The 25,366-nt window shown below is 35.3% G+C and overlaps 1 protein-coding gene across 1 annotated transcript in view; it reads left to right on the top strand.

Moving 5' to 3' along the window:
* The window catches only part of LOC128998077 (nose resistant to fluoxetine protein 6-like), a 62,579-nt gene that overhangs the window by 16,856 nt on the left and 20,357 nt on the right, over positions 1 to 25,366 (top strand). The gene's annotated exons all lie outside the window — the stretch shown is intronic.

The raw sequence follows: 25,366 nt of genomic DNA, 5'->3' as shown, positions 1-25,366 counted from the left end.
GAAATAAATAAATTTACCAAATTTGTTAAACATATACACCTTAAAAACAAGTAAATTAACTGTTATTCTCCATTAAATGAGCACGAAAACTTTAAATGTTTTTTCTTCATAACCGTTAGACGTACAACTACGTTTCAATGTGCTAAATTATTTGTTTTTTCAAGATTTACAAAACAGTTTGGGAAAACTACGAAAGTTTATATTTTGAGGATTCAAATGATAAAAATAAAAAAAATAAAAGTTTTACCACAATAAACATCTTTCCCAAAACACGATCACGCTGGTTCGCGCATTTGTTCGAGTGAATGTAACAGAATTTTATCAAAATCGGATGATTTATAGTCGAATTATCGTGCTAACGGACTATAACTTCAACCATATGAAGATTGGACGGATAGTGTTTTTGGTCTTTGGGAACAAAATGAAACGAAAAAAGAAAATGATCTTGGGTCTAGGCCTTGCCATTAAACCCATAATGGTAATATCTTATGCATCTTTCTTTAGGTATATAGAACAAAACATCTCAGTAATTGTGAGTTATTAATACACAAGGAAAGTTGATTATATTTGTGGTAGTAATTATGTTTTCGAACGTTTCTTGAATCACGTAACTTAAAACTTGGTCAACATTCAAGTTTAAGAAAATTCCATCTGAAGAATATATTACAAACTTTTGCAGATTTTTAAAACTTACAATTTCTTTTTTAGACACAGAATTATATTTTCCCACCGTATCATGATAATGTTTCCGTACTTTTTTGTTCACTCCAAAAATGACTAGCAGAAGAATTCACATGGATGCTAACATTATTAAACAAAAGTTTAATAATTCAATTTGCCTAGACTGCAATGCGTTTCTAGATAGCATAGTCTCTAGATTGTAAACGCAAGGTTGTAATTATTTTGTAAAAATTGCAAAAAGATTTTCCTCTGACCTATGCAACAATGATTTCATGTCTTCGCTATTATTTTGCATGGAAGAATCACAAACCTTTTCAAGTTAATTTGTAAAAGCCCCTTAAATGTTAGCAGATATGTGGGAATCGTACCCGTTCCTCTTGAAACGAAGTTCGAGACGCTAACCAATACGATTGACTATAAATTTACACAGTCAATGTTCAGGCTAGCAACACGCCTAATTTTTCGACACGAGAGTTTATTTAATATGTTTTTACAAAAACTTTAAAGTTAAATTTGTCTCAGAGCTATGCAGGTTTCCTAGGCATTCAAGCAGCCGGTAGGCAGGTCCATGTTCGGACATGACCAAGGTTGTTGAACACTCTGACTGCACGCTGATGAGCATTTCCGTTGTATGCATCTTTGCAGTGCCGTGATTGCAGAAAACCGAGGAAGCGTGTGCAATATTTACGCAATGGTATGTAGCGAGGACGCCGGTCGTTGCTGTCGTTCTGTGTCTATCTTGCGATGTTGCTTTGTTTTCTTAGCTAGTTTTTAGTATTAATTTTACTGTCATTAGCTTAGAAATCAGAAAACAGGATATTTGATAGGTTAGGTATTAGGGAGTCGAAGAAACCCATCGGAAGTCAACTAGTAGTTAACTAGTGAATTCATAATTATGAATGAACTAGTTGTATCTTAATATCATGAAGATCAAAATAGTTTAGCTAGTTAGTGGTCTGTAGTTACCTGTTTCAATGATGTGAAGATGGAAGATGATGTGAACTACAGCCAGTCAGTTGTAGTTCACTACCTGATCTTAAGTGAAAGTATAAGTAGTCCAGCCAGTCAGTAGTTTGGCTAGTTAAAAGGCCGGTGGTTCAACTAGTCAGCATTCAGTATTTCGCTAGTAAGCAGATCAGTAATTCAAACAGTCAGTAGTCAGTAATTCACTAGCTAGAAGGCACAAGTTCTATCGGTCAAGTCAGTAAATCAACCAGTCAATACTAGTGTCCTAGTCCAGAGAATACTGGTTCAGTCAGTCAGTCAGTCAGTAGTCAGGATCTCGTATGAAGCAACACCAAGCTCCAGTCATGCACACACGCACATTTGCACGCTGTTTTTGTCGCTGTACCCCAGCAGTATTCCATTAGAATTGCGCCATGTTTTTTTCTGAGACATTGACTAACAATATTTGGCGTGTCATGGCCGCTCAGTTCCTGTCAGTTTTAGGACAACTAAATTACCCAAGAGGTTATTGCTGTATCATTCGGTGCAATACAGAACAGTGATATTGCATACTGAATCAAATCAAATCAAATCAAAATATCTTTATTCATACAAGACAAGTACATGTTAGTACATCTGAATAGTGTCAACTTAGCTATTTAAATTAACATTTGCTCAATTATTCATATACTCTTCTATGGAATATAATACTTTGCAAACCAAGTAAGTTTTTAGTTTTAGTTTAAATTTTGAACTGTTAATTTGACACTTTAACTCTTTTGGCAATTTTCTGAAATAACTTGCTTCTTTGTAAGACGGCTTCTTTGTGTAAAATTCAAGTCTATGGTGAGTGGGTATGATTTAAGTCTTTTTTCATGTGTTGTAATGGTATATTTCTTGTTCTCTAATTGTATCCTTCTTATTGTTTAAAAATATCATAATAGTGTCTAAAATAAACTGACCATAAACTGTTATTATGTTTAGCATTTTAAAATGTTCCCTGCATGATGTACCTGAATGTAGGTTTTTTATTATTCTAATCGCTTTCTTTTGTTCTTTAGGAATTTTATCTAGATTTTCTAATTTAGATGAGCCATACAGACAAATTCCAAATGAAATGTGCGAATGAATGTATGAATGGTAAATAATTTTAAGAGTGGATTCACTGCACATCCCTGCCATTCTTCTTAGTGCGTACATGCCAGAATTGATTTGAGCTAAAATGTTGTCTACATGCTTATTCCAATCCAAGTTATTATCTATTGTTAGACCAAGAAATTTTGTACTTGTGACAAGCTCAATAGGCTCAGTATTCACAAAAATCAAGGGTTCTTTTTTATCCTTGATTGGGGGATCCTGAGGAGTTTTTATTTGGCATAGTGTTAATACAATCGTTTATAGCTAACAATGAACTCGTTTTAGAAGTTGTTCTACACCAACTATTTAATCTGTATAGGTAGTCTTTCTTGATTTGAAGACAATACATTTCAATGACTTACAAGATTTTAAAATGGTTGATTTTATTAGAATAGCAGCTTTTAAAATAAAGCTAACACAGAACCTCTCTGGGGAACAATTAATTCTTCCTAAAGTTGTAAAGAAACAATATTAACAATGAGCATAACAGGGCTGAATACAACTAAATTGTTATACAATAAGGATGATTGTTTATAATTACATTGCATATCTTAAGATGCAAATTATTCATATGCAACCAAGACCATTTAGATACACCTTAAATAATCGTTTTATATAGCTCAGCCCTACTGTTTGGTCCAATTCTTTACTAGATTTTTTTAGTGCATAGCTTTCCTATTTCTACATAAAAATAGTCACGTTTAAAGAATAAGAATTAAGAATTTAAATTATTGCCATTGACCAAGTGGTTACATATAGGCATTGTCAAATTACATCAAATAGAAATAACAATAAACAATACACACACTAATATACACACATACATGTATATGTTTAACAAAGATTGAGAATTATAAATCTACAATATGAATGATGTAGCTTAAACTATTATATTTTGCAATGTATATTTTGTGGTCCATGGATTCTTCAATGGTGTAAAACGGATTTGCTACAAGCCAGTTATAGATTTTAGATTTTAAAGTTGTAGTTATATTTGTACTTGAGAACAGGATTATGTATAATCGAATTAAAACATTCTACCATCATGTTTGTGAAAACATTAAAAAGAGAATAGCTCATAAAATGTTCTCCGTGCCTGTATCAGTTTATTTTTCTCGTATTTATTCCACATTGATGTTAACACAATAATACTTGTCAAGTCAATAAAAAATCCATCCAATCTGTGAAAATGTCCTTCGCCCTTAAAAACTTGACCGAACTTAGAATGAGACAACTTTACTAACTCCATTAACAGATTAATTTTCAAAATTTAGTTCTCATTCGCACTTTTGGTTCAACTTCTATTTTAAATTGTGTCCAAATGTGAACTAAAAGTACGGTTGATATTATTTCGGTATTCTCGATTGTGTTATTCGTTCTTACAGCATGAAAATAATACAATGTTAAACTTCAAATAACTCTAATTCCATACATGAAAATATATTTTAATGGTGATTTTAAGTTGTTATGTATGTATAATAATCAGAGTATATTAAGTAATTTAATTTACATAGCACAATCATTACTTCAGATTCATTAGGTAACATTTGGCTGTTGTTGATAGGTATTCTGTTGAAGAACCCATACAGCACCTCGAGGGTTCGAGCAAAGGTGTTAATGTTAAAACAAACAACGACATCGCTTACCGAACTTACAGACTTAAAATTCTTACAGTACAAAACAATAATAGACCTTTCTGCAAGTCATGTATCACTATCAGCTATATTTCTCTAATCATTCTCTTATATTTTTCACAATCAGATAAATTTGTGTAAGGCTTTCTATTATCTGTATCACTATCAGGTACATTTGTGTAAGGCTTTCTCTTATCTGTATCACTATCAGATAATTTTGTGTAAGGCTTTCTATTATCTGTATCACTATCAGGTACATTTGTGTAAGGCTTTCTCTTATCTGTATCACTATCAGATAATTTTGTGTAAGGCTTTCTATTATCTGTATCACTATCAGGTACATTTGTGTAAGGCTTTCTCTTATCCGTATCACTATCAGGTACATTTGTGTAAAGCTTTCTCTTATCAGTATCACTATAAGACAAATTTGTGTAAGGCTTTCTCTTATCTGTATTACTATAAGGTACATTTTTGTAAGTCTTTCTCTTATACGTATCACTATCAGATAAATTTGTATAAGGCTTTCTCTTATCTGTATCACTATCAGATACATTTCTGCAAGCCATTATGTTATAGATTTATAATTAGAGTGTTGGGAGAAATGATTAATTTAACTGTTTAAAGCGGCTGCAATGCAGATGAATCTACGGGTACAATACTGTATAATTAAATTATTAATTATTAAGCCTGATAAACTTAAAAATGCTACTATATCCAAGCTATTTTTTTTAACTCGAATCTTAGACAATTAGTCCCCAACGAAGACCTTTAAATAAAGGTATAATTTGACTCATTCTTACATTTAAGGTTTTTTTAACTCCCTTCACAGCTCTTTGTTTGAAGTTAATTTTTGGTAATGGTGGGTTTCATGCTGTTTGAGGTGTTATTCCAGACATTTTCCACCACTTAGTTAAAAATACCTTCATGGACAGTCAAGTAATTTCTTCAAAATGAAATAAGATGATTAAAATAACCAAAGGTTGATCAACTACAACGATTTCGTAACGGTAGTCCTAGAGTTTAATTGCCCCACGTTTGTTATGGGTCAAATTGTAAGTCTTTTTGAATACCTTGAGTATCGGGCCATTAGGTCGCAGGACCAAATAATGTGACACCAATAGCACAACCTTGGGGTACACCAAAAGCGACGGCTACGCTCTTGCCAGGTAGGAGACGTTGGTAGCTAAGAGCGCACGTACAATCTGATCCCAGGTGAATATTAATAACTGCGACAAGGTCTGTATGCCTCATTGTATTAATCGTTCGACTCCTCTTTCAAATTATCAAGGCCATCTTCCAGTATAGCTGGGATGAAGCGAAGTAATTGTTTGTAAGTCAATTTACTTTGGCTAAGGAATATAACCTTGTGGAATTACTTTTTGTTTTGTAAAACACAAATTTAGCAGAAGCTTATCAATTAAAATCCTCTAAACCAATATTAGATTCAGAGAATTAATTTAGTGGACATAAACAGTTTATTTTGTACTCAAGGTATATCATACGTTTTATGAGATTGACCGGGACCTTTGTTTACCTAACTCAAGAGGCTCAAGGGCGAACACAGGAACTTTTCTGGGTCGAAAATCTGATTCTGGTTCCTGACAATGGAAGACAAATTCCTCCCCGCAAACCAAGTTGATATACAACGCTTAGAAACATAAGGGTTGTCTAAAGTCTTAGAAAAGATATCTTTAAAATACGTTTCCAATATACTTATTCGTCTCAATTTTTTTTTTTTTTGAAAATTTAAACGAATAAAAAATGTGCGATATAAAATTAGGGCAAAAATGAAAAGTAACCATTCCTTTGTCAAAATTGTGTAACGTAGGTAGAAAAATTTCTTTTCTCCTTTCAACATTAAATGACTTTAATTACAACTCTAAATCCACTGCAAATGCAGTCATGTTTAATTTTACAAGTTGTTTGTAGTAGTTTGTTTATATTGTAATGCACTGAAACTACATTTATTCAGGTTTTCATTTCGTTAATTTACTAGTTTTAGTGTATTTATTATATAGGAAATAAGCTATTACCGTAGGTCTCGCAGCAAGATCTGGACCCGGGACCGATTTAAATTTTCGTTTTAAAGGTACTCAGAGGCCAAAAAACCCTCCGTTCAAGTTCATATATCCTATATGACATATTCTTATGTGTCCGTTAGTGCGATAACTCGAGCAAAAATGATCAGATTTAATACAATTTTTACAAACGTGTAAACCTAAGTTTATTCGAACAAGTTCACGAACCAGCATGATCGGACAATGGGAACGGACTTTATTGTGAGGGGGGTTAATGGGGTAAAAATTTGTTCCCGATTTTGACCCTTACAACATATAATTTTACAACTTCTTTATAAACAATTTTGTGGTGCTAAGAAACATTGTAGTATACTAGTATTGCAGCGATGTTATATGCCTAACGGTTACGGAGAAAATTCAAAGAAATGTGAGTTAAAAATTCCCATGTTATTCTTATGTGGAATACATACTACTTGAAGTTTGCTTGTTTGTGTATATATTTTGATCATATTTAGCCATTTTGATTATTTCATACTAAGCTATCGACATTTTAGTAAAAAACACCTCATGACCTTTCCTGTAGTAATGATTAAAATTGAAGTTATTAAAATAGGAAATAAATCTGACAATTTGTAGGAAATATTTTAATTAAAATCTAGTCGCATAGTGGTGGTATTATTTTTTGTGTACATGTATTACATTCAATTCTTTAAAATAATGTGTATACATAAACAAATAGATTTATTTGGAATGTATCGAGTTGTTCAAAACCTTAGAGAGCTGGCACTTCAAACTTATTTTTTATCAGACTTTTCCTCTGTGGGCGCCCATGAAAAGGCTTCTTGCTCACGTTTGTAAATCATGTTTGAAGCATTGGCCAGCAAAGTACGGGAAGTGAGGCGTTAAGTGCTTGACGACACTTTCATTATTTTCCGAACCTCCGGTTGGCAAATAACGGTGATTGTCTTCAAAGTGACATAACTAGGGCTTTGTTGTTTTACTTCTCTTCGCTTTCAATCGTGCGATCGAGGAAACGTGAGCGATTATTTCGTAACCGTATCATTGCGATACGATATGCAGTAGTCGGTTTCCATGTCTACATTAACATATACAGTTTATTTTGTACTTTGTGCCGAGCTTTGTAATACTTTTCGACCCTTGAGCGCTTTTGTTTGGATTCAAGTTCATAACCCACAATGCACTTGATTTGTTCTGTTGAATAAACAGTCTTAACATTTATTGTATTATATAATTTATGAGAAATGTTAATAATAAAAACACGTTCATTTATTTTAATCGACATATCAAGGTTCTCATAAACATATAATACTAATCGTATGGTTTTATATTTTATCTCTGTGCTTAAGCTTTTTAACTTAGAACAACGTGAATCCTTTGAATATGAATAAACCTAGACATTTAAATTCCATGTGAGGATTTAGCCTGTTTAAAAAAATAGACGTAGGTGAATTGAACTACTGTGAAAAATTGCTGTTGGCAGTTACTTAATAGACAGCCAAGGGTCACCGGTTCGATCCTGAGAAAAGTCAGATCGGTTCGAGATGGTTCGAAACTGGATGTCCTTGATCATTGATCTTTTATATCTGATTAGATTTTTTCCTCTGTTATTGGGGTATGATAAATTTTGTACATTAACATTGTTATCAAAGCCATCTTATGTATATAAAAGTATCTAATTATACAATTAACATTGATTATATTAACTGTATGTCGTATTGTAAATGCCATTGTCGTGGAATAAATAAATACATCTATCATCTCATTCATTCAAGATTCATCCTTTACCTTGATTTGTTGGCGTCATATACATCTATTTTAGCGAATTTCCCATATAGGTAACAAGCTATTACCGTAGTACTCATGGTAAGACCTGGACCCGGGACCAATTTACTTTTTCGTTTTGAGATCCCTAGAGCCCAAAAACACCATCAGTTCGAATAAACGTATTTTATAAATTTGTCTGGAATCATGCGGTACAACTTCTGGAACTTCTCTGGATGTTCCAAGAGTTGATCATGTATTGGCTACTTTCAAGGGGGTATTCGCACCAATAAGGGGGTACCCAATACTTTATTCACCCTACAGCATTTCATTAACCGATAACGACGTCGACATTTTCCAATGAACTGAGCGCCAAAAAGCCTCACCACTCTCATCTTGCTACTAGCACTTGCCACGACCATGCATGCATCCTGCACAGTGCTACTGGCATCAAAATGCTAGACGCACCGTGCGAGATGCATATGTGTAACCTGCCTTAGTATATTGGCGCGTTGTTATGCGCCTAATAATTACGGAGAAAATTTAAAAAAATTATAAATATAAAATTCCTGTAATATTCCTATGGAGAATAAGTAAACTGTTGTAATTTGCTTGTTTATGGGCATATTTTGATTACATTTGGAAAACACATTTATTTAATACTAAACTTTTAACATAAAAAAACACTTTTTTCCTCCCTGTTTCAGAAAACTTAGTACTTGTTAAACTGATGCTGTTTATATAGGGAATAAAAAAATGCGATATTTTAAGGAGATATTATAGTGGAAATCCAATCATGTAAATGGAAATTCGCTTAGTCTACAGGTTTGCCGCGGTGGGGGCATTTTGTTGTGTACTGTACCTTCTTTTCGTACCAAACGAAAAATAAAACTCATTGCGAACCTTAGTATTTGTTTTATCGTAAGATCTATCATAGTACTGAATAGAGCACATTTATCATAGATCATAGAATACTTACTTCATATAAGAATACTTAATCATAGAATTTAGAGCATTTACCACCGCAGCAAACCTGCAAACTCAGTGAATTTCCTTTTGTCTGATCGAATTTCCACAAAATATTTCCTTTAAAATGTCAGATTTATTACCCTTTTAAACAAAATTAGGCTTGATCAGTGCTTAGGTTTGCTGCTACAGGGAGGGTTATAAAGTGTGTTTTAGTAAAATTTCAATAACTTAGTACGACATGGAAAATATGCCAAATGTTTATCAAAATATATTCACACAACAACAGTTTACTTATTATCTTTGAATAACATAGGAATAAAAATTTTACAGGTTTTTGAATTTTAGTCTGTAACGCATAAGCGCACAACAAAGCATCGAGGTATTTCAATTGTTACTTTTGAAGCTCTAAAAAATGGTCAAGAATTGAAATTTTGTGTTTTGAGGGTTGAAAATGGGAAAAACTACTTTTCAACGTCCTCATTTGGATCACACTGGTTCGCGAACTCGTTTGAACGTAAGTGTACACGTGTGTACAAAATTTAATCAAAATCAGATTATACTGTATTCCAAATTTCACCAACGTACAATAAAACCTCAAGATCGATAAGACCCCAGTTTCAAGGTAAGAATTTAACTTTGCATTCATTTTCGATGCGCCGATTATTTACCAACAAATAACGATTATCTAAGGGGAGATAAAAAGACAGAGAAAGGCGTCCTTCTACGCGGCCGTGAGCAAGGAAAGTCTTAAAACAACAGAGTTGCTTAATTGTCGCAAATATAAATACAGCCGAAGACGGTACGACGTGCCTCAGATGCGTACTCTTACAAATATTTGTCCTGCACTTTCATTTCTGACCTTGTCCCTCACCAGATCTTCGGCACTCCTAGATCCTCGACCCTCGTCATGTGTCCACGTGACCGATGAGGTTATGTCAGTAAATCGTTGATAAAACGGTAGCTGTATGGAGTGAGCTTCTATAGGATCGCGTTCAAGAAGCTAGGTACAATGCAATTGACTTGTTGCAATATTTTTTAAGAGGCTGGTGTTTTTTTCTTAGCCTTCGTCCAATAGGCTACGGACCTGTGCGTGGAACGTATCCACCAAAGCAAGAGGTGAGCCGGTACAGTACAAGGGTGAAGTAGTATCAGGATTCGAACCCACGACATCGCTCCCTGCGGCCCTGCGCTATCGACTGAACCACCGACTCACCAAACTTTCTTGGGGGCAACCAACGTGAATTGAGTGGAGCAAGCTTTTTAATAATTACTTTTGATAAATATAACCACAAATCGAATGTTTCCTCCAATAATATTCGTTTTTAGACTGTGTTAGCGAATTTCCCATTTAGGGAATAAGCTATTACCGTAGTACTCATGGTAAGACCTGGACCTGGGACCGGTTTAATATTTTTTTGAGGTCCCTAGAGGCCAAAAACATCATCCGTTCAAATTTGTATATATATGTGCGTGTGTCCGTTTGCGCGATAACTCGAGCAAAAATGGTCCGATTTTGATGAAATTTTGTACAAACGTGTAAACCCACGTTTATTCGAACGAGTTCGCGAACCAGCATAATCGAACCATGAGAACAGGAGTTAATGGGGTAAAAATGGAGTTTTCCCATGTTCGATCCTAAAAACAAAAAAAATTGCAATTGATTTTTAAACCGTTTTGTAGAGCTTAAAAAATAGTATATTGAAGCGCTGTTGTATGCCTAACGGTCACTGTGAAAACTCAAAAATAGTGTAATTTAAAATTCCGATGAAATCTTATGGAGAAAATTAAAACCGTGTAGTTTACTTGTTTAAGGATACATGTTGATAAAATTTGGCAAATTTATTCATACTATTGACGTATGGTCAAAAACACTTTTTACCTTCCCTGTAGGAGCAAACCTAAGCACTCGTTAAATCGATGTTATTTAAATATGGAATAAGTATGTTTTATTTATGGAAATTTTTGAGTAAAAATGTAATCAGACAAGTTGAAATTCGCTTAGTCTGCAGGTTTGCTGCGGCGGGGGTATTTTGGTAATAATTTGTTATTAAAATTGTTAAAATGATAATAGATTTTTATTGAAATTCTATTAAATCAATCTGCGAACTGATGTCAGTAAATCAATGATAAAACATAGTTCTTAGCTGTATGGACTTTTGAACCTCCGGCGGACCGCATCCAAAATACGGGTCGCCGGATTTCTACCCCCGGATATTTACCCCCATGAAAAAACACCTACGTCACTTTGACGTCACATGTATGGGGGTAAATTTCCGGCCGCGAACTTTTAGGATGGATAAATTATTATTTATTCAATCAACTCGCATTTCACGGTTTAGTTAACAGTTGTAATTAATCAAAATGCTAATAAACCTGACACCGGAACTTTACCCCCGGAAATCTACCCCCAGACATCCACCCCCGGACATCTACCCCCGGACATCTACCCCCAGACATGTACCCCCGGACATCTACCCCCGGATATCTACCCCCAGAGATCTACCCCCAGACATCTACCCCCGGAAATCTACCCCCAGAAATGTACCCCCAGTGGTCAAATCATAAATGTCCGACCACGGAATTCTACCCCCGGAAATCTACCCCCCGTGCTACACTACGTATCGGCCAATATTCATTGTTGTACTTGATTTTAGTAATTGGTTTATAAAAATAATCAATGGCTCTTCGTTTAATAATTACCCTCTAATATCTAGTATTAAGCATGTGATATGTCGTTGTCTTATTTAATGTCATCTATCTTCCCAATTCATTAAGCTGTAACTGATTTAGGTGTAATTTTTAAGCTTAAGATTCAGTGCAACGCAAATGGTAATTAAAATGATATTTTGATAAAGGGCTTCAAAAGTTTAACCCATAAGCATTTGATTTATTTGCAGACAGTGATTTAAATGGTTGACCAATTTACATACACTAATAGCTAACGGCACATGTACGAGCGCAGATCGTCAAATTTTAAACATATCACTGAAGGAGGTTATTTCCTGATTACTAGTGGTAAAAAATGCAATTAAATGTTGATAAAAAGCCTGCCACAGGTTGATTAATGAATTAATAATTTTTCACTATCAATTACCTTCTAGTAATACGAAATAGCATAATCCCTATGTCGTAGACACTATCCGGAGTTTTACATTGGCCAAAAAGTCTAGTTGCTTACACAAATAATTAATCGGAAAAAATAAAACATAAACATATTTTATGATTGGTTCTGGTTGTCAATGCTGGTTGTGAAATAACGGAGAATAATGTAAAAGAATAAAATTGGATATTTCGGGATAGGGAAGGTATTTTTACCTCATGGTTCTTTTGGGTTTACGAATTTATGTAAATGAAATTAGAGTTTAGTACGAACATTGCTCAAAATTATATATTTTTTGGTCATTTTTACATTTCACACATTAAAGAAGCCAAAACAAGTCTTTATATCAATTTCTGCTTTGTCTGTCAAGGCCCAGAAGGCATTTTACGTGGCCTTCTCCTCAAAACCTAGAGCATCGATCGTGATTTTAATCGATTAATCGATTTAAATAGTCTTTTCGGATTCGGTGGATTGACACGAGTCTCTTAAGCCATTAAAATATGGCCTCACTACTTTTGAATTAAAATAAATTTTGTTCAAACCCCCAATTTTTTGCATTTTTGTCTAGTTTACTCCTAATGTTTACCAGTAATTTATGAAATACTAATAATTTGTTTGGAGAATACGACATCTATGAAATAACGAACAGCTGTGAAAGGTGAAAAGTTGAAAAATTAAAAATGGTGGATATCAAAAAATGATATCCAAAAAAATAAAAAATAAAAATGATATATGGTGATATATTGGCACGAGTCTCTTAAGCCAATATGGCCTCACTACTTTTGAATTAAAATAAATTTTGTTCAAACCCCCAATTTTTTGCATTTTTGTCTAGTTTACTCCTAATGTTTACCAGTAATTTATGAAATACTAATAATTTGTTTGGAGAATACGACATCTATGAAATAACGAACAGCTGTGAAAGGTGAAAAGATGAAAAATTAAAAATGGTGAATAACAAAAAATGATATCCAAAAAAATAAAAAATAAAAATGATATATGGTGGGTCAAAAAGATAGTTTTTAACGCTTTTTAACGTCTTTCTAATATACAATTTACATGAAAGGCTTAGGGGTCAACCTTTTGAAGCCCTAATCAAAATATCCTTTTTAATTACCATTTTGCTCTGCGCAAGATCTTAAGCTTTAAAATGACACCTCAATCGTAACAATCGGCGAAATAGGTCGGGTGAAAAAGGACTGTTACAGCTTAATGAATTAGGAAGATATATAATGTTAAACAAGACAATGACATATCGCATGCTTTATACTTCATATTACAAGACAATGATTAACCGAAGAGCCGTTGATTTCCGAGGATAGAATTCCGGGGTCAGATATTTATGATTTAACCACTGGGGGTAGATGTCCGGGGGTAGATGTCTGGGGGTAGATGTCCGGGGGTAGATTTCCGGGGGTAGATATCCGGGGGTAGATGTCCGGGGGTAGATATCCGGGGGTAAATGTCTGGGGGTAGATATCCGGGGGTAAATGTCTGGGGGTAGATTTCCGGGGGTAGATGTCCGGGGGTAGATTTCCGTGCTATGGCAAATCACTTTATAATCAAACAATTACATGTTGATTATTCAATAATATATTGGGGGTAAATTTCCAGTCGCGGGCAGTTTCTCGACCGTGTATAGGCCCCGCCCCTCGTGACGTCAAAATGACGTAGGCGTTTTTTCATGGGGGTAAATATCCGGGGGTAGAAATCCGCTACCCCCAAAATACTTGTACAATGCAGTTGTCTGATTGCAGAACTGTAGGCCTATTGTGCGAAACAAGCATTTCAATCTAAAATTTTGAGAAATGTAATTAGGAATCAAAGTTCCCCTTAAATAATAGATTGTGTTTTAGTAATATTTCGTCAATAAATCTGAAATAAATATAATTGATTTGTTTATTGAAATTAAATAAACTAACCTAAACTAACAAAACAACAGATGCATATAAATTACTGTTTAAAAACAGCTGATATTAACAGTCTGTAGTTAAATTTATTGAACAGCTGTATTATCAACAGCCAGTACATAGCCAAAACAAAATATTTTTTTCTTTTTTATTAAAAAATAAAATTTTGTTTTTTATATGACCATTGTTATATTTCAGTTGCTCCAAACCGATCTTAATAAAAAAAATAATAATAACTTTTTATTTTTTTATTTTTATAACCTAAATTGCTTAAAAATTACTGATTAAAAAAATATCAAGATAGTTTTTATTTAGAATTTAAAATTTCCTTTCAAACAACTTCAAGTAAAAAATAAATAGAATGAAAAATAGCTGAACTTACGTTTTTTAGTTATAATAAGGCAACAAGATGTGAAACCTGACTATCTTAGCCTTATTCTACCACATTTCACACGTAACAATCGAGATTGTTTAGCTATTTTTATTGATTCTTTTAACCTTGGCGAAGAAACAAAGCAAATTATGAAAAACTCATTTTTAATTAAATTTGAATTTTGACCTCCAAAACCATTTTCTGGAGTTTGACTGTTTACTTGCGGGCTTGCGGGACACCCTCTTTAATAGTTGGGGTTCGTTCTACAATATGATCCAAGAGAAAAAAAATCTGTTAATGACTGGATTTGAACGTGAATATCCAAGACCGCAAACCCGTGACATATCCAACCACGACTTGTTCAGGCTCGAACGACAATCGAAACCAGGCACTACCCCGATACCGTTACCTGACTTCTCGTTGTAAACATATTTTTTATTGTGAAACTTTGATGGCAATCTTTTCAGTCGGAATCAGATATTTGTTGTATAGATTCAACAAACAGTTTTTATGAATTTCTAAAAGGGGTTCGTGTATGATGTAACCGAAAACCTATTGAAACATAATTTTAGTTTCAGCTGGGTTTCGAACTACGTGATTGCGATATCAACAAATATCGAAAATCCGTTATTGACCGGTTTTTGAATGTGAGTTTCAGACACCCAACCCTGTGGTGTATCCAACCCTGTGGTGTATCCAACCCTGTGGTGTATCCAACCCTGTGGTGTATCCAACCCTGTGGTGTATCCAACCCTGTGGTGTATCCAACCCTGTGGTGTATCCAACCCTGTGATGTATCCATCCCTGTGGTGTACCCAACCCTGTGATGTATCCAACCCTGTGGTGTATCCAACCCTGTGGTGTACCCAACCCTGTGGTGTACCCAACCCTGTGGTGTACCCAACCCTGTGGTGTAACCAACCCTGTGGTGTATCCAACCCTGTGGTGTATCCAACCCTGTGGTGTATCCAACCCTGTGGTGTATCCATCCCTGTGATGTATCCATCCCTGTGGTGTACCCAACCCTGTGGTGTACCAAACCCTGTGGTGTATCCAACCCTGTGGTGTATCCAACCCTGTGGTGTAACCAACCCTGTGGTGTACCCAAGCCTGTGGTGTACCCAACCCTGTGATGTATCCAACCCTGTGGTGTATCCAACCCTGTGGTGTACCAAACCCTGTGGCGTATCCAACCCTGTGGTGTACCCAACCCTGTGGTGTACCCAACCCTGTGGTGTATCCAACCCTGTGGTGTATCCAACCCTGTGGTGTATCCAACCCTGTGGTGTACCCAACCCTGTGGTGTACCCAACTCTGTGGTGTACCCAACCCTGTGGTGTACCCAACCCTGTGGTGTATCCAACCCTGTGGTGTACCCAACCACTTCAGGCTCCAATGACAACATGACTCTGTATGCCTCGCGATCCTGTTGTCTAAAATTTATTTCAAACGCCTTTACTGTAAAAAATCATGGTGAAAGAGCTGGTCTAGTGGTTAGAGTGCGAGTGGTCCCTGAGGCCCCGGGTTCAAATCCCACCATATCACCGATGGACTTTTCAGTGATAGTACCGCAACCCCTAGGTCTAGCCTAAAGTAATGTGAAAACAATCCCGGACTGGTGTTGGTATAGAAAAAAATTACTGTAAAACACCACGAAAACTTTTTGAGTTAAGATCGGATTTTCCATAACCATTTCAACAAACTGCAGTTTTTAAGTTTTAGTTTTAGAGCTTGTAGAAGTTATTTGTGTATAATGAGCCTGAAACCCTCCTGAACTACAATAAAAATATTCGTACGTAAATATTATTTTACTTTGATTATCAGTGTTATCGAGCTCAGTTTGCTGCATGTGGCGGCGTTTAGTCAACCCTATTCCCTTTACCTGTTTCGCTCCGCCACTTCATCATCTACAGCCACACCTCCGCTCCTCCGACGAATACCACCAGTTGTGCGAAATGGTCATTGAACCTTCCTTCCCATGGGTCCTCTGATTCAGGCATTTCCATAATCTATGCTTATTGCATGTCCTCAAGCTGTGCCGTAACGAATACCACATTGGATTAATCTAAGGATTTATCACTCAAATAAATAGCTATATCCTAACTCGACTTAGTTGGATTCTTTGCTAATTTTAAAAGAATGAGTTGCGACGTGTTTTATTAATCATAGTATTTGTGTTTTCTGTCGTTAATGCGATGATATTAAACATTGCAGCAAGACGTCGATAAAATAAATTTACGTGTATATATAGTAGTAAGGCTAAAAATACGATGGGAAACACGAAAATAGTATTTTAAACACATTCCAACACATTAACGATCAATAACAAGAATATAATTACGCACATGGTAACATCCGCATGGTTGCCAAAAGTCTTTAACTTTTCTGCACAGACAGAATTCAAAATTCATTAAATATTAAGATTCATTAAATCAAAGATTCACACTATTTGAATACTTTTTAGAACTTTATTTAACTTTTACTTTATTTGATTTTCAGCCTTTGACTATAACATTTCAGAATACGTAATATAGAGGGCACATCCCAAAACATTGAGATCAACATGATTTTTTTTATATATTCGACAAATTTGTCAGTCATATTTTAAAGAATTTTAACTGGAATACCTATGTTCATTTATTAAAAAGAATTCAGCTGCACATGCAATTTGCATACAATCAATTGACGAATTTGTCACTATCAACAACTTTCACTTACGATTGATGGGAGCCATAGCACATTTTGTTCATCTATTGGGCTTGGTTAATGCCTTACCTAAATCTGTGTAACTAAAATATCGCCGCAGCCATTATCTAAGAAGGATAACTCCATTGTTTAGGATGTCATCAACTCATCAGTTGGTAGAATGGCAACGTATTCGTAATCTGCTAATGCCTCTCAGGACAAAGGGGAAGTGTTTACGTAATTATCACCCCTTACACTCGAATAAAAATATTTCGTTTTCCAAACATCCGGTTTATTTGTTTAGATCTTTCAAAGTTAATCTAATACATTTAATAAGTTGAAAATTAAAGGTCTGTAAACTTTATCGTGAATTTCATAGTTTATTGGTTCAAAGTTTGGCATTTTAATGTTAACAATGCAGAATGCGTTTGGCCATATTACTGGGCTTTAACTGAGATACAGCGATACAGCCTATTCGTACATGGTTTGGCCATTTTAATTTGCTTTAGCTGAGATACAGCGATACAGCCTACATATTCGTACATGGTTTGGCCATATTACTGGGCTTTAGCTGAGATACAACGATACAGCCTATTCGTACATGGTTTGGCCATTTTACTGGGCTTTAGCTGAGTTAAAGCGATACAGGCTGTATATTCGTACATGGTTTGGCCATATTACTGAGCCTTAGCTGAGATACAGCGATACAGCCTATATATTCGTACATGGTTTGGCCATATTACTGAGCCTTAGCTGAGATACAGCGATACAGCCTATATATTCGTACATGGTTTGGCCATATTACTGGGCTTTAGTTGAGATACAGCGATACAGCCTGTGTATTTGTACAAGGTTTGGCCATGTTACTGGGCTTTAGCTCAGATACAGCGATACAGCCTTTATATTCGTACATGGTTTGGCCATATTACTGGGATTTAGCTGAGATACAGCGATACAGCCTATTCGTACATGGTTTGGCCATTTTACTGGGCTTTAGCTGAGATACAGCGATACAGCCTGTGTATTTGTACAAGGTTTGGCCATGTTACTGGGCTTTAGCTGAGATACAGCGATACAGCCTATATATTCGTACATGGTTTGGCCATATTACTGGGCTTTAGTTGAGATACAGCGATACAGCCTGTGTATTTGTACAAGGTTTGGCCATGTTACTGGGCTTTAGCTGAGATACAGCGATACAGCCTATATATTCGTACATGGTTTGGCCATATTACTGGGCTTTAGCTGAGATACAGCGATACAGCCTATTCGTACATGGTTTGGCCATTTTACTGGGCTTTAGCTGAGATACAGCGATACAGGCTGTATATTCGTACATGGTTTGGCCATATTACTGGGCTTTAGCTGAGTTAAAGCGATACAGCCTATTCGTACATGGTTTCTTCACTAGGGATCAATCTTTACGACTGATGTGAGCTAGGTTTAAATCTTCAACAGCTTACAATTTTATTCCTTCTTGGCTTTCACAAGATTGTAAAGCATATTAACAACAGAGTTGGGATCATAGACTACAATCTCAAATCAAATGAAAATCTTAATCCAAATCATTGAACGTCGTAGTAGGTGGTGAGATCATGGGACAAAATCGCCAATCCCTCTACACTGATATTTATCAAGGATATTACATCTTCAGGGCCAGCTTGTCCATAAAAAGCATCGAAGATGGCCTATGGCACAAAGTTTGTGTGGGCGTAAAAGTTTTATGATCAAACCCCACTGTAAGAAAATAACTATTGTCGTAGTCTTTATCGTAAGTCTTAGGTCCGGGACCACGTTTTGTTTCTGAAGCCAAAATTCTTTCGAAAAAGAATTACATCCTTATGATTTCTAGATGTTTAGATATTTTACAATACCAGTAATACGCGTAGGATGTTTCTTAGTTAATGTCCATTTACAAGAATTTGCTTCCGATTTGAAATATTCATCGTTCCGGTACCCCGGCTGCATAATTCTCCGATCTGTATTTATTAGGTGATTTTCCCTAGAATAAGCCCCGTTGTTGTAATCCAGAATGAGATTCTCCAGAATATGTTAAATTTTCCTTAACCCCCTCAGGGTAATTTTACACTATAATACTACTCAGTTTCAAAATTTTGAGGAGAAGCGATTCCAACTCCTCCACATCACCCTAACTTTTAAACAGCAGCCAATCAGCTGATCAGCTTAAATGAGCATTTAAGCTAAAAATAGTGCTGGGGAACTCAGGAAAACTTCCCCTTAAACCACATAAATGTTTTGAACCGTATAGCATAGTACAGCAATATTATTTTACGTTGATGACGAGTCATGAAATATACAGGGTGTTTTTTTTATCACATCAGAAATTACAAGTACCAAGAGATACTGTTTGGGACAAAATAAACTCATAAGTTGGTAGCCCTGAATCCTTTACTTCAGACCTCTCCAACCTTTTATCCTTGAGGGCAGCATTGTAAATTTTTGGAGGGGAAGCCAGTCATTTTCATTGTGGAATGTTTACCCCCCCCCCCACCCCTATAAACCCATGAAAACATTAACCGATTAAGAGTGTAGTGGTGATTTTTAAATTTTCTTGCTATTTTCTATTCGTTATATTACCTTATATATAACATGTTGGCTAGTTAAAATTAGGTTAAATGAAACACACGACTACATAAATCTTATCTATTTACACTACTACACAATTTACTTAATTGAACTTTTAATTGTAATAGCGGCAAGATAACTTCACAATAAAGGAGTTTACAACAATGTGAATATTGAATTTTTAATTTACGGCTGAAATTTGTAGTTCTGACAATTAATTATGAATGATTCAGGATTCAGTCTAGGCAGGTCTGTATTTAGATGACTCGGCTGTATTTAGATGAAATTGACAAAGTGAATCATGGTACTATACTTATATTTAAACACGATAGCCAGCTCCCTAGAGACCAAGAATTGTTCGTGAATTTTGTTGAATTGGAAAAGACTGTGAATTGCACTTGATTCTGGTGTGGGCCAAGAGTTCCATCAATATCATAGCCGAGCCTGCTTTCATTGGCGGCGTTCCGTAGGTTCTCTTTTAACGTCGCAAGAAAATCGCGATCACCAGTTACGAGTCCTGAGTGTTGCCGAAATCGTGGAAGCGATCATGGTATTGCCGAGACCGCCAGAACACAGGTGTGCACGTGATCGCGGGAGAACATCATCAGTGTTTGCTATCAAAACGATTTTCCCCCTAACCTATGTTGGATTTTTGCGGGCCAAAAATATCTCCTTGTTGGCCGTAGGCTCGGGGCTGGAGATCTCTGATCCATATTAGAATATATAACGCATAGCCAAATAAGAGGTCATGGTCCTAGAACAGACCCAGTCCTGTGGGGTTTCGGCTCTCTGGCCTGAAACGTCACAAAACTAACTAGTTAGGCAGTTGCCCGTAACTGCTGTGCGTGTAAATCGGAACTTTTAAATGTCTACGATTAGAGTTAATACAAATACAAGAGAAAATTATATTGAACAATTGAGGACCATTAAAAGTTATTGATGAAAACAGTTCGATTGGATTTTAGAACTTGAAATAGTGACATTTAAAATTATACACAATCACCAAAAGATATATTATAATAATTTGTAAAATCGTTGCAAACTTATTATAAAATAAGCTTTACACCTCATAAATGTAAAGATGTCTTATTTGGAGACTCCTAAGGCTCAGAAAAGAGTTCATGAATGATCAATTTTACGTTATTATTCGAAGAAAGGAATTTTGGAAAAAGTTGATAAAAAAGTGTGGTAAATTCAATTAAGTCGAAATGAAATCTAACATGTTGAGATATCTGGTTGTTAAATTGTGAGTCGTGCATCCTTCCGAGTTTTAACCCCGCAAGTTAAAACGAAGGCCACATACACTATAATTTGGACTCTGGGTGGGCGACTGATGTCATCTTTTGTTTTCCCAACTCAGTTCGACCTTAAAATGCCCATAATGAAAATCATATGTCAAGGGCCCGAATAGATTATACGGTATACAAATTTGATATTTTGACAACCAAGTTTGATTAATTTGTTTTCGTTGATAGATGGATTTAACTTTAAAAGATTTAATAAAGAGATTTTGAGTGTTTTGTACTGTGGTAGTATTATTTTTAAGTTATACGATTTCTATCAGTTTGTTATTCATTGCTACTAAGTATTTTACTGTAAGATAATAAGTTAATTTAAACTATTCGATGTCGAAGGGGTTTCTGTGATTACATGATTTACTATATTTTTCATATTGTACAGGTTGATTCTAAAAGAAATAACAACTTCGATGGCCTAATAATGCTATGTTTTATATCCACCATGTAATCAAATTCGTATATATTTAATATATATCAATATTTGTGTGCGTGTGAGAGTGTGTGTCCATTAGCGCGAATTCGATTTTAATTCAACTTGGTACAAACGTGTAATCCTATGTTTATACGAGTTCGCGAGTAGGTCCGAAATATAAGTTTCTGATGAAATATGCTTACATCTATTTATTAGCGTTAGTTCTTCGTTCTCGATAGTTCTCCAATATTGTTGTTGTTTAGTTCTCGAAAAATAAAAAAAGAAGTACGTTGAACTTTTTATCAGAAAACGGTACACGCTAGAAAGGCTTTATGTGTGAAGTTGACCTAACCACGTTTACTGCCTTATAACTTTATTTTTATTTTTGAGAACTAACAACAATATTGAGGAACTATCGAGAACTAACGGTTGGTATGAACAAAAGTGGAAACGCTAATATGGGTACGTTAACTTCACGTACCTTTCGCGTGCCACTGAGTGAAGATCGAACTATGGGAAAGCGGTTGTATGGAGTAAAAATTTTAATTTCCCATTTTTGACCTAAACATAATATTTTTCTATTTCTTTCCGAACTATTTTGTGTAGCTTAAATACAAACAAATAATTCAGTATATTGCAGCGATGCCCAACAGTTACGGAGGAAATTCCAAAAAAGTGTACATAAACTAAAAAGTCCCATGTTATTATTATGGAGAATAAGTGAACTGTAGTCGTTGCTAATTTATGGATATATTTTAATCGGATTTGACAAATTCGTGTATTTCATACTAAGCTATCAACGTTTAAATAAAAAACGCATACTTTATTACCTTCCCTGTAGCAGTTCCCTAAGTACTCATTAAAATTAATGTTATTTGAATAGGAAATTAATCTGTCAATTATAAGGGATTATTTTAGTGGAAATTCAGTCAGGTAAATGTAAATTCACTTAGTATTTACGTTTGCATGCACCTATAAATTATAGTTTTTTTATAGGGGTCTAGCAACATCAACGGGTCCTAAGTTGAACAGTAGCTGATAAAATTTCTTCAAACTCGAGCGCAAAAAATACTTAATTAAAAGATTAGGTTATTTTCTTCCTAAACCCTAAATTTGAAATCATCACACAATGTTTTCATTGTCGACGACAATCAGTTGTTCAAACTAAACTTGATGCATCTTATCATCTGTTGATACCAACTACATTGGAAAACAACGTAACTATTAGTTTACAAACGTATGCATTTTTTGTGTACTGTTTAAAGCGAATTACCTTGCATAACTAATTGAGAAGGGGGTTCTGGACGTTCTTTGACGCAAATGTAAGTGAAGAGTAAGAGTTTTGAGATGCCTTGATTTGCAGTGTTACACATCAAGATCAGTTGGTTCTTTAGCAATAACTAGTTTAAAGCCACAATCAAGGATTCTGCGTCTAGTTTCGAAACATATATTTTCCTACTTTTCTATTATTAATTATTCTATTATTATTACAAATTCATTTTCCATCTATAGGTTGTCTTTTATGCCGGAATATGCAGCGCGCTGGCTCACACGACGAAATAAAAAAAATGGAAAAACGATCCCCTGCAAAAGTAATCGTTATGTAAAACACGAGATGCAGGGATATGAGAAAATTGGGTGTATCGTTTGGTTTCCTATTCCTGGTCGTGTACGGGCTAGCCTTGACCTAACCGGCGTTTCATCGGGGGTCTTTAATTATACGTCGTATTCGTTTGGGGTCGGAGGTTAAGGAACGATCTCCGACATTTTTGCACACCGGGCGATATGTAATTTGCAATTTCCATATGCTATATGGCCGAGGACGTTATTATAGGGTTTATTCAAGCCAAGCGTTGGCTACTACTATAATATATTGAACAGCCAATAGCCTTGCTTGGTTATCAAGTCGTACCAAGATCAAACTTTCTGATGACTCATGCCTTCATCTGAGGATTGGTTAACATCAGTTCAGGCCATGTTCCTAGGTTAAATGACGTAAGAAGATTATACCTTCTGGTTACTTTTGTATGTGTCCACAGAGAGGTTATCATCAGACTATCAGGCCACGTTTCTAGGTTAAATGACATGAGAAGATTATACTTTCTGGTTACTTCTGTATGTGACCATAGAGAGGTTATCGTCAGACTATCAGGCCATCATGTTTCTAGGTTAAATGACCTTAGAAGCTTATACTTTCTGGTTACTTCTGTATGCGTCCATGGAGAGGTTATCGTCAGAATATCAGGCCATGTTTCTAGGTTAAATGACCAAAAAGATTATACTTTCTGGTTACTTCTGTGTGTGTCCACAGAGAGGTTATCGTCAGACTATCAGGCTATGTTTCTAGGTTAAATGACCTAAGAAGATTATACCTTCTGGTTCATAAATGTATGCGTCCATGGAGAGGTTATCGCCAGACTATCAGGCCATGTTTCTTGGTTAAATGACGTAAGGAGATTATACTTTCTGGTTACTTCTGTATGCGTCCATGGAGAGGTTATCGCCAGACTATCAGGCCATGTTTCTAGGTTAAATGACCTAAGAAGCTTATACTTTCTGGTTACTTCTGTATGCGTCCATGGAGAGGTTATCGTCAGAATATCAGGCCATGTTTCTAGGTTAAATGACCAAAAAGATTATACTTTCTGGTTACTTCTGTGTGTGTCCACAGAGAGGTTATCGTCAGACTATCAGGCTATGTTTCTAGGTTAAATGACCTAAGAAGATTATACCTTCTGGTTCATAAATGTATGCGTCCATGGAAAGGTTATCGTCAGACTATCAGGCCATGTTTCAAGGTTAAATGACAAAAAAGATTATACTTTATAGTTACTTCTGTGTGTGTCTATAGAGTGGTTAGCATAAGACTACCAGACCATGTTTCTAGGTTAAAAAACCTAAGGTTAGTTACCTAAGAAGATTATACCGTACCTTCTGGTTACTTCTGTGTGTGTGGCTATAGAGTGATTAGCATAAGACTATCAGGCCATGTTTCTTGGTTAAATGACAAAGAAGATTATACTTTCTGGTTACTTCTCCATATTACCATAGAGAGATTATCGTCAGACTATCAGGCCATCTTTCTAAGTTAAATTACATAAGATGATTATACTTTCTGGTTACTTCTGTGTGTTTCTATAGAGTGGTTAACATCAGTTCAGGCCATGTTTCTAAGTTAAATGACATTAGAAGATTAGACGTTTTATTTACTTCTGTATCTGTTCATGGTTTGGTTATCACCGTACTTTTTCGCCATGTTTCTGCGGAGCATTCCCCAAATGAAATACCATTTATTTTGTTTGTGATCTACATATCAATATAAAATATACAATATTAAAACACATATTAATATAAGCAATGTTTGCGAACACAATCATTTGAAAAATAGCTTCTAAATTGTTAGAAATATCTTAGTTTTAGACAAAAATAATATATACGCTAAGGCACCTTCTGGAAAATCCTTTTTTTCAAAGTTTTTAAATTGAATTTTAATATTTTTAAATGGTATTACGGGTTGCTATGTTGGTTTTGGATTAACTAGAAAATGTGATCAAAATAATGATAACATATGTTTATAGCGATCCATCTAATCAATAGGATACATATACAGTACTAGCAAATTATAGAATAGTCTACAGTACAAAATAAAATGTCATTCGGATGAATACCATCGATCATATAACCATTGACCACACTAAATGAGTACTGAATAGTTGAGAGGGTTATCAAAGTTATGAGTCGAAATTTGTGTAGTGATAATTCGGACGCATTGGCGTTGGTGGACGAACAATGTAGGCTTCAAGAGGAGCGTTGTCGAGCCAGTCATCTCTCTCCCG

This window comes from Macrosteles quadrilineatus, unplaced genomic scaffold, assembly GCF_028750875.1.
Source record: "Macrosteles quadrilineatus isolate MER2022 unplaced genomic scaffold, UCM_ALF_1.0 Scaffold_7__1_contigs__length_78375512, whole genome shotgun sequence".
Lineage (NCBI taxonomy): Eukaryota > Metazoa > Arthropoda > Insecta > Hemiptera > Cicadellidae > Macrosteles > Macrosteles quadrilineatus.
Note: the sequence above shows the minus strand (reverse complement) of the source record. Positions and strands in the feature narration are given on the sequence as shown.